Here is a 9,936-nt window from a genome sequence, read left to right on the forward strand (position 1 = left end):
AATTTGACTCTTTTTATTGTAGATATCTGATCCAGTGATTATTCAAGGAGGGCAACATATCCAGAGGTATTGGACCAATATTGGTAGTGAGTTTAAAAGTCACAGCATTTTCATAAATGTCAGGGAAAATATGTACACTTGAGTAATGCGTTTCAGTCACAGGACAAACTGCGAAAGACGGCTTATAATATAGTTTGATGTGGGGGTGGGCAGTGTAATGAATCTGCATGAATGAGAGCGGAAGGGTATCACTTTTTGTGGTGCTTCCACCCCAGAGGGGGTGTGTATCAATCTTTCTGAGTGATAATGGGGTTAGATAGCAATGAGACCTGGCCTCTGGTTGTGACATTGTTGTGGGGCTCAGACTATCAGGGGTCCAGGGGCTGAGCCGGAGCACTGGTGGGCTCTATTCACACCCAGCCACTAATCTATCTTGAGATCAGGTCTTTCTCTTCAACAAAGCTTCATCTATTTTCAAACTCTCATCACTGAGATTTTTTTTCTCTGTTATTATTGTTTCTCCAAAAAGCACAGCTGGCCTCTGCAGTCGCTCAAAAGATTCAAATTATTAATCCAGCCTTATTTTTCCTCCCTTTTCTCCCTATTCCTAATCCATGGATTTGAGCATATTGGCTGAAATCTATTAGTGTCGATGACTGACAGCTTGTCCATAGGGGACTTAAAATATGTGAATGTGGTGAGTTTTTTTTTTTTATTGAGTCCATTCATCATTATTAGCTGTGGTACGGTGCAGTAGTTTGGCTAATTACCTCCATGGGGGCATTTCCCCTGTTAGTTTGTCAAACATGTACAGAACCTATTTGGAGGGATGGGGCTGTGAGCCAAAAGAGAACCAATGAATTTTCTGACTGATCCAGACAAAGGGGAAAATTACTTTGCTTCATTTTTACTGACTTTAACACAGAGTGTGTCGCAAACAGCACATGATGCACATGCGCACTTTATATTACCGTACGTGATGGTTTGTGCAATTGGAAAAATTACACCAAACAGTCATACTATAGTATGTTGTCCATAATCACGAAAAAAAGTCTTACTATAGTATGTCATCCAAAATCACTAAAAAAGTCATACTATACTATGTCGTCCAAAATCACCCAAAAAAGCCATACTATTGTATGTCGTCCAAAATCGCTAAAAAAGTCATACTATGTTATGTCGTCCAAAATCACTCAAAAAAGTCATACTATAGTATGACGTCCAAAATCACCCGAAAAGTCATACTACAGTATGACTTTTTTGAGTGATTTTTGCCGACATACTATACTATGATTTCTTTGACTGATTTTGGACAACATACTTAAGTATGAATTTTTTGGGTGATTTTTAACAACATACGATACTATAATTTTTTAGACTCATTTTGGACGTATACTAAACTACTTATTAATTTTGTCAAATTTTGGATGACTTACTATCGTATGACTTTTTGACTCATTTTGGATGACATACTACTATGATTTTTGACTGATTTTGGGCGACATGCTATACTATGATGACTTTCTTGACTGATTTTGAATGACGTGCTATACTATGACTTTCTTGACTGATTTTGGACGACATGCTATACTATGACTTTCTTGACTGATTTTGGACGACATACTATACTATGACTTTTTTGACATTTCTTGGACTACATACTAAAGTATGACTTTTTTGGGTGATTTTGCACAACATGCTATACTATGACTTTTTTGACTCATTTTGGACGACATACTATAGTATGAATTTTTTGGGTGATTTTTAAAAACATACGATAATATAATTTTTTTGACTCATTTTGGACGACATACTAAACTATGACAATTTTGTCAAATTTTGGATGACATACTATCGTATGACTTTTTTGACTCATTTTGGATGACATACTATACTATAACTTTTTTGAGTGATTTTTAACAACATACTATACTATAATTTTTTGACTTATTTTGGACGACATACTAAACTATGACAGTTTTGTCAAATTTTGGATGACATACTATCGTATTACTTTTTTGATTCATTTTAGATGACATACTATACTATGACTTTTTTGAGTTATTCTTGCCGACATACTATACTATGATTTTTTTGACTGATTTTGGACGACATACTTTACTATGATTTCTTTGACTTTTCTTGGACTACATACTAAAGTATGACTTTTTTGGGTGATTTTGGACAACATGCTATACTATGACTTTTTTGACTCATTTTGGACGACATACTTTAGTATCAATTTTTTGGGTGATTTTTAACAACATACTATACTATCATTTTTTTGACTCCATACTAAACTATGACATTTTTGTCAAATTTTGGCTCACATACTAAACTATGACATTTTGGACAATTTATTAAACTATGACTTTTTTTGTAACGTTTTGGACTACATACTAAACTATGACTTTTTTGTCAGATTTTGGAAGACATACTAACCTATGACATTTTTGTCAAATTTTGCACAACATATTATACTATGACTTTTTTGACTTTTCTTGGACTCCATACTAAAGTATGACTTTTTTGGGTGATTTTGGACAACATGCTATACATTGACTTTTTTGACTCACTTTGGACGACATACTATAGTATCATTTTTTTGACTCATTTTGGACGACATACTAAACTATGACATTTTTGTGACTTTTTGGACAACTTACTAAACTATGACTTTTTTTGTAACATTTTGGACTACATACTAAACTATGACATTTTTGTCAAATTTGGATCACATGCCGAACTATGACTTTTTTGTCAGATTTTGGACGACATACTAACCTATGACATTTTTGTCAAATTTTGGACTATGAATTTTTTGACTTTTCTTGGACTCCATACTAAAGTATGACTTTTTTGGGTGATTTTGGACAACATGCTATACTTTGACTTTTTTGACTCATTTTGGACGACATACTACAGTATGAATTTTTTGGGTGATTTTTAACAACATACGATACTATAAATTTTTCGACTCATTTTGGACGACATACTAAACTATGACAATTTTGTCAAATTTTGGATGACATACTATCGTATGACTTTTTTGACTCATTTTGGATGACATACTATACTATAACTTTTTTGAGTGATTTTTGCCGACATACTATACTATGATTTTTTTGACTGATTTTGGACGACATGCTATACTATGACTTTCTTGACTGATTTTGGGCGACATACTATTGTATGATTTTTTTGACTGATTTTGGACGACATATTATACTATGACTTTTTTGACTTTTCTTGGACTACATACTAAAGTATGCCTTTTTTGGGTGATTTTGCACAACATGCTATACTATGACTTTTTTGACTCATTTTAGACGACATACTAAACTATGACATTGTTGTGACTTTTTGGACAACTTACTAAACTATGACTTTTTTTGTAACATTTTGGACTACATACTAAACTATGACATTTTTGTCAAATTTGGATCACATACTAAACTATGACTTTTTTGTCAGATTTTGGACGACATACTAACCTATGACATTTTTGTCAAATTTTGGACAACTTACTAGTGTGACATTTTTGTCACATTTTGGATCACATACATTTTTGTCTCATTCTGGGCACAACACTAAATTTTAACGATATACTAAACTATGACATTTTTGTCAGATTTTGGACGACATACTAAACTATGACATTTTTGTCAGATTTTGGACGACATACTAAACTATGACTTTTTTTTCAGATTTTGGACGACATACTAAACCATAACATTAAAAAAAGTACACAATTTAAACAGTGATTGTATAAATACGGTAATAGATATCAAAACTTCTTGAACGTCTTGTGACCCAGTTAAAGTTTCAATCACATCTCTATGTTAAAGTATGAAAACACTGTGATGCTCCAAAGTGGACTTGGCTTTGATCCGTCTTTTGGTCGTTTCCCATTCAAGATTCAAGATTCAAAGTGTTTATTGTCATATACACAGTAAAGAAACACTTTTCAATGTACAATGAAATTCTTACTTTGCTGTCCATTCAAAAAATACCAGCAAAACATAAACAAAGGAAATAATATTCAAAAATAATATATAAATATACATATAAAGAAAAATAATAAATATAAAAAAAATTTATGCATAAAAATATATGCAAATATACAAGAGAAAAGAAAACTGTACATTATGGGAACCCTAGTTAGTGCAAAGATGCTGTGCTAAAGTAACATATTTAAAGTGACAAGTAACAGATTTAAAGTGACAGCGATGTAAACAGGTGACTTTAGTGTAGTCCGTTCAGCTATTGAGGATTCTCATGGCAGTGGGGTAAAAAGAGTTCTTTAAATGGGTCGTCCTGCATTTCACACTCCTGACAACCTTTTTTGATCTTTGGATAAACTTAATTTACTTGCAGACATGCAGATTATGTGAATTGGCAATTCTGAATTTCCCAGAGGTGGGAATGTTTGCCCTGGGATATTCCAAGATAGAAGAAACAAACAAAAAACAGTCTCTCTCTACACAATAACAATGTAATTTAGCATTAAAAAAAAAGAAAAAAGAATTGAACAAAAACACCCTAGTGACACTAAAAATGACGGATGACCTATCCAGACTTGTGCTCCGCCACTTGAAAAACGTCTGCTGGGACTGACTCCAGCCTAAAGCTCAGGACAGACAATATCCAAATGTACCAGATTTTGCAAAATAAAACATGGACAAACATGTTTCATATTGTTCCTTGAGTGGCTTAATTCCTTTCATTCATCAGTCTGAGAAGAATGAAAACATACTTGCTAAAATTTTGTTAGTTTAAACAAAGAAGGACACAGACTGGCTGACTTGTGACTTATTTGGCAAGATTAAAATGAACCTGGCCTTGAATTCAGAGCAAATCAGGGATTGAATTACACTCATTTTACATCAGCTGTCACAATGTATTTATGCAGAACAGGACCCTTCACAGCTGTAGAGAGCCCAAGCTGACACAAACACTCATTCCTTTTTTTTCTTCAATGCACAGTTAAAGCTGTAATGTGTAATTTTTAAATATAAACAAATGTCCGTTACATTCAAACCATTGTCAGATGACTTCACACAATGTTGATGAAGCCTCTCAACTCCATAGAACTCTCTCCATGTTTCTCGGCGCGGCAGCGTTTTGTTTTTGTATCTGTGGAGACACAGAGTCAGTATGTTTACATGCACAGTTAATCGAGCTAAAGCCAAAGTCCAACTAAGACAGGCAATCGGACAACTTGCAACAAGTCTGACTCCGCCTCTGTAGGCGCTAGTGCGTATTGAATCAGTTTCTTGTTGACCTTTCATCACAGAAAAACACAGTGAAAGGTGAGATGGACAATGAGCTGGATCGTGCTGTGGTTCTGTATGTCTTGTCCCTGCTTTACGTCCGTCCAAATGTGGGTCAACCGTACTGCAGTATATATGTCGACACCTTCTATGTCAAAATTTTGGTGCATGCGCAGAATGCCAAATCCGACTCCAGTTCAACTAAGCTTGATTTTTGTCAGACTTAAGACTTTACCTGATATTAAAATCTGACTTTTCACATTCATGTAAACTCACTGACGCAGTGAGGTGTCAGGGGAGGCGTGAGAGGCAGGGCTGGACAACTCATACAGTGGTTTATACAGATAAATAAATAAAAATGATCAGGTTCTCAATAGTATTTCAATTCAGGGGGGGCGTGAAAACATTTCTGTCCTCTGGGGGGTGGGGGGCATGACAGAAAATAATAGAGAACCACTGCTTTAAGCTAACAGAACAAAAAACAAACAAACTTGTCACTCTTGCTGTTGTCCTTTTCTTCTGAGCACCATTTTCTGATATTATTTCTGGGTTAAAGCAACTGTGGAGCATGTGCAGAGAGCCCAGTCCAACTTTGAGAAATTCAATGTCTCCTTGGCCCAACATCATGTAAATGCACTGACCGACAAATGTTTGAATTGCTCATTTCCTGCATGGCCATCTATGCAGTACCATACAAGCAAATTGTGTTGTTCTCCAGGGGTGCCCTCACATTGTCGCACTTTTTATTCTGAGGTAAATTGGTGCCTGATTTTGGTGGACTTGTGCTATGACATCATCAAAGAGGAAACCCAAGCAGGCCTACTAGCTGTCCCTCTGGAGGCCCCTCAATAAACAGGCTGGTTATCACATCACTAACATTTGTTTAACCCCTCTGCAGAAGGTGTTCTGCTGGAGAGAGTGCATGTGCAGAGGAGGGAGCTGTTCCTGAACCTCTTTTGACTGTCCTATGAGCTGACAAACGCACTTGTATTATTGAACCCATATAACAATCCGTGGCGATTCATATATTAAAACATGGTAAAAACATAGCGTTTCTGTGTTCTCTCTGCTTATGTGCTTTGGACTTGTTCACAGGGACATCCCCCTACTCCCTCAAAGTCCACTTCTCTCTGTCTCCCACTTCATCCTCTGCTCCAGAGTTTGGCCGTCTCTCTGGGACAGAGGACTGAAAACATGACTTCAGCAGAGAAAGAAAAAAAAAGTGCCCGGGTCAAAACAAAAAAAAGAAAGAGGATAGGAGCATGAAAGGATGAGAGAATGCTCCAATCCTTGGATACCTCGCGCTTTCCCTGACCCCCCCGTACACCATTCCTTTCCCGTTTGCAGTGAGACGGTGCATGCAGCTCTCTCCCACACATCTCGACATCCCAGCGCCAGGGCCCAGTGTTTTCTTAATTCATTACTTAAAGGAAAGAAATGTAGCCCATACCAAAATAAATACGGCTCTCTTGGATCAGACCATGTGTCATAGTGCGATAGCTCCTCTGAAAAAGCTGTTGTTTTAACCGGAGGAGGATGGAACATTTTGGCTCTGCGAAGCGTCTGTCACTCTGCTCTCTGTCTTCGTCACACAGCACAGACCAGCAGCGTGCAGCCTTATCGCATGATTTAGACCTAAATACATTGTTTTCAAAGTGGGGCTGGCTGCAGTCGCGGCACTCAGAGGTGAAACCAGATTCACTGGGAGCCACTGTGGAGTTAATGACCCTCGACTAAGCTTGTGCTTCATGTGCTCAACACAACTTTTTGCTCTTTCTAGCGGCATGGCTCTAGGGATGGCACCGGCACTTTGGTCAACCATTTAACGACTGTTTGAGGGACTGCCAACAAATTACATTAAGACTTTCGCGGTCCCCTGAGGACGAGGCCTCCTCATGACCCCTCGTCAGTGCCTCCATGAGGTTGAGGTTTTTTGAGTGAAATGGCTCCTTAACTATTGGATGGACTGAAATTAAATCTAGTACAGTCACACCCACTACATGGATGGACTTTTTGGTTTTCATCTAGCATCACCATCATGCCAGAATCATGTCTGTCCGTGTAGCTCAGGAGCAGCTGGTATCTCCTAACCCTATTCCTGCATATTTAATGTATTTCTGTGCTTCAGTGTTAAAGTTTTCTGCAGGCCTGTTGGCAAGATCACTAAAAATGTTTGGTAATGTTATTAAAATACTCCTCTCCTGAGATGAACAGAAGAACACAGCAATTTCTGTACCTCTGAAAATCTCTGCTGACATTGATCTGTATTTTATTTTTCTTTATTGTTTGAAAGACTCATCATTTTTTTCCATCTTCCTTCTTTGAAGCACAGGCAGAGTGGAAGAGACGTGAATGCAGAGGCGATGTCGTGGAAAATCTAATGGGAGCAGATTTAGTTGAACGGTTGTAAACAGAATCTAAGTTGCCGCAAATTTCATGAAACTTGGTGGAAACATGTTACTGCCCAAGAAGAACAAAAAGGTCCACTGAGACCGTGGTCTCATCTCAAGAGGAAGTCTGCCATTTTGAATTTGGCGTCCATGTGTGACTGTATTTCACAGAACATTTTATTGTTTTGTCTTATTTTATTCCCTTTTTTATATGCATTTTTTGTGCATCACATGAGCTTTTATGTTTAATGTACATTATTCTGTCTTTTTCTCTTATTCTCTTTGTGGTTGTTATAAAGTGCTTTACAAATAAAGTTGAATTGGATAGATAAAAGTTTTAATATGCAACAATATTAAGTTCACAATAAAAAAAATTAATGAACTATTGATAAAAAAATATTTAGAAATGACTTGATATCATTTAGAGGGCCACATGAAATCGATTGGAGGGCAGCATGTGGCCCGCGGACCACGAGTTTGACACAGAGTGAGTGCATTTCTATCTGAAATCTTTTCAGTTTACATAACATTGGCAAAAAAAAGGTATTATGACTGGGACTTGAGCTATAGTTTTACAGTTTTCTTGCGGTTTGTTCCAGCAAAACTCGAGCACTTGTCACTTGGTGTCTTGTGCAGCGTTCAGCCTTCGGGTGAGGTCTGTTAAATGGCCAATTAAATGCTCTGTCAAGCAGAACCTTCCAGTGACCCTACACACGCACGCACGCACGCACACACACACACGCATATACACACAAACATTTACTGCACTGGCACAGTCGAGCACAATCCTTTGCTATAACATCAATAGTTTGTTTATAATTAGCCCTGGCACCTCTTGACTACTTAGAGAGAGTGATTGTTTTTGAAAATGGCCCCTGGGGCCCTGTTGACTGATTGGGCTGTGGTGGTGGTGGTGATGGTGGTGGAAGGGGGTGGTGGGGAATGGAGAGTCTGCAGTTGCAGTGAAGGGTCTGTTGCTGGCCCACAGTTGTAAGCTGCATTCCTCTCAAGCTGCTCTGGACTCTGGTCTGACAGCAACTCTGATAATATAACAGTCAGATAGAGTCGCAGGGCCGGCGAGTCTGAGCCCTGTTCTGAATCACTCAATTAGTGCAGCAGCAGCAGCAGCAGCAGCAGCAGGAGGAGGAGGAGGAGGAGGAGGGGAAGGAGACGAGCGTCTGAATTATCTGTGTTCTCACAACTCAAAGCAATGCACAGTTTGCTTCATTAATAGCAGCGGAGAAATGCAAAGTCTTCTAGTAAACTCCCTTTTAGTGGGAAGAGGTGTGACTGTGTGTGTGTTAGGGATAGGGTGTGCATGCTGACTCCCTCTCCCTCTCTCTGTTTATAGACAGTGACATCACCTCCTGACGTTACCTCACATGGATGCAAACACCTGCAGAATGGAACAATCACACAAATATGAATGTTAAAATTTGGAGAGTACGGAAAAGTACTGCACGGAAACATTTACAGAAATGTTAAGCATCCCATTAATACAGTATATAAGACATTTAAGCTGAAAAAAAAAACATTTAAATTATGACCAGAGACCACATTGTTCCTGAGTTTTCAACTACATTTCGTTATTCATTATTCAGTGACGTTCTAATGGAGTTTGCACTTTAACAAGTCATTTGTCTTTACAGCTTTTTTCCTCTGTTCAGATTTTTGCCCTTCATTTAAGTCGGAACGCTGGAGTTCAAAGGAGAATGGAACTATAAAAGAAATAAAAGATTACCTATAAACATGCCAGACAGTGTAGCGAGATTATCTAAAGGTATAAAAGTAAAAAACAAAGTTTAGCTGGAACAATAATAACTATGGACTGTATCAGAAAACTTAATGCATGAGGACAGAGGGACACAGACGACGCAGAAAGTCTGCGATTGATTGATGTTTAAAGCTGTAGTGTGGGAATTTTAAATATAAACAAAAGTCCTTTACATTCAAACCACTGTCATATAAGTTCACACACTGCTGTTTAAGAGTTTTGGCTCCATACGACTCTCTGTGTTTCTCACAGTGTTGTTTTTACAAATCTGACATCACAGTTGATGGAGGGAAGTTGGAAGCAAAAACAGCTACGCTAGTAAAGCTAGACGGTACTTTAGGTTAAGGAATTATCGCCGGTTCTCTGAAACATGAGCGAGGTGGTAAGATACAGACCTGCATGTTGAAAGAGAACATGTATCTATTTTATGTGCAGCTTTATTTTGAAATGAGGCTGTTATTTAATTTTTTTTTGGGAGAAATGTGACTTTATCGTGGAC

This window comes from Solea senegalensis, linkage group LG1 (assembly GCF_019176455.1).
Source record: "Solea senegalensis isolate Sse05_10M linkage group LG1, IFAPA_SoseM_1, whole genome shotgun sequence".
Classification (NCBI taxonomy): Eukaryota; Metazoa; Chordata; class Actinopteri; order Pleuronectiformes; family Soleidae; genus Solea; species Solea senegalensis.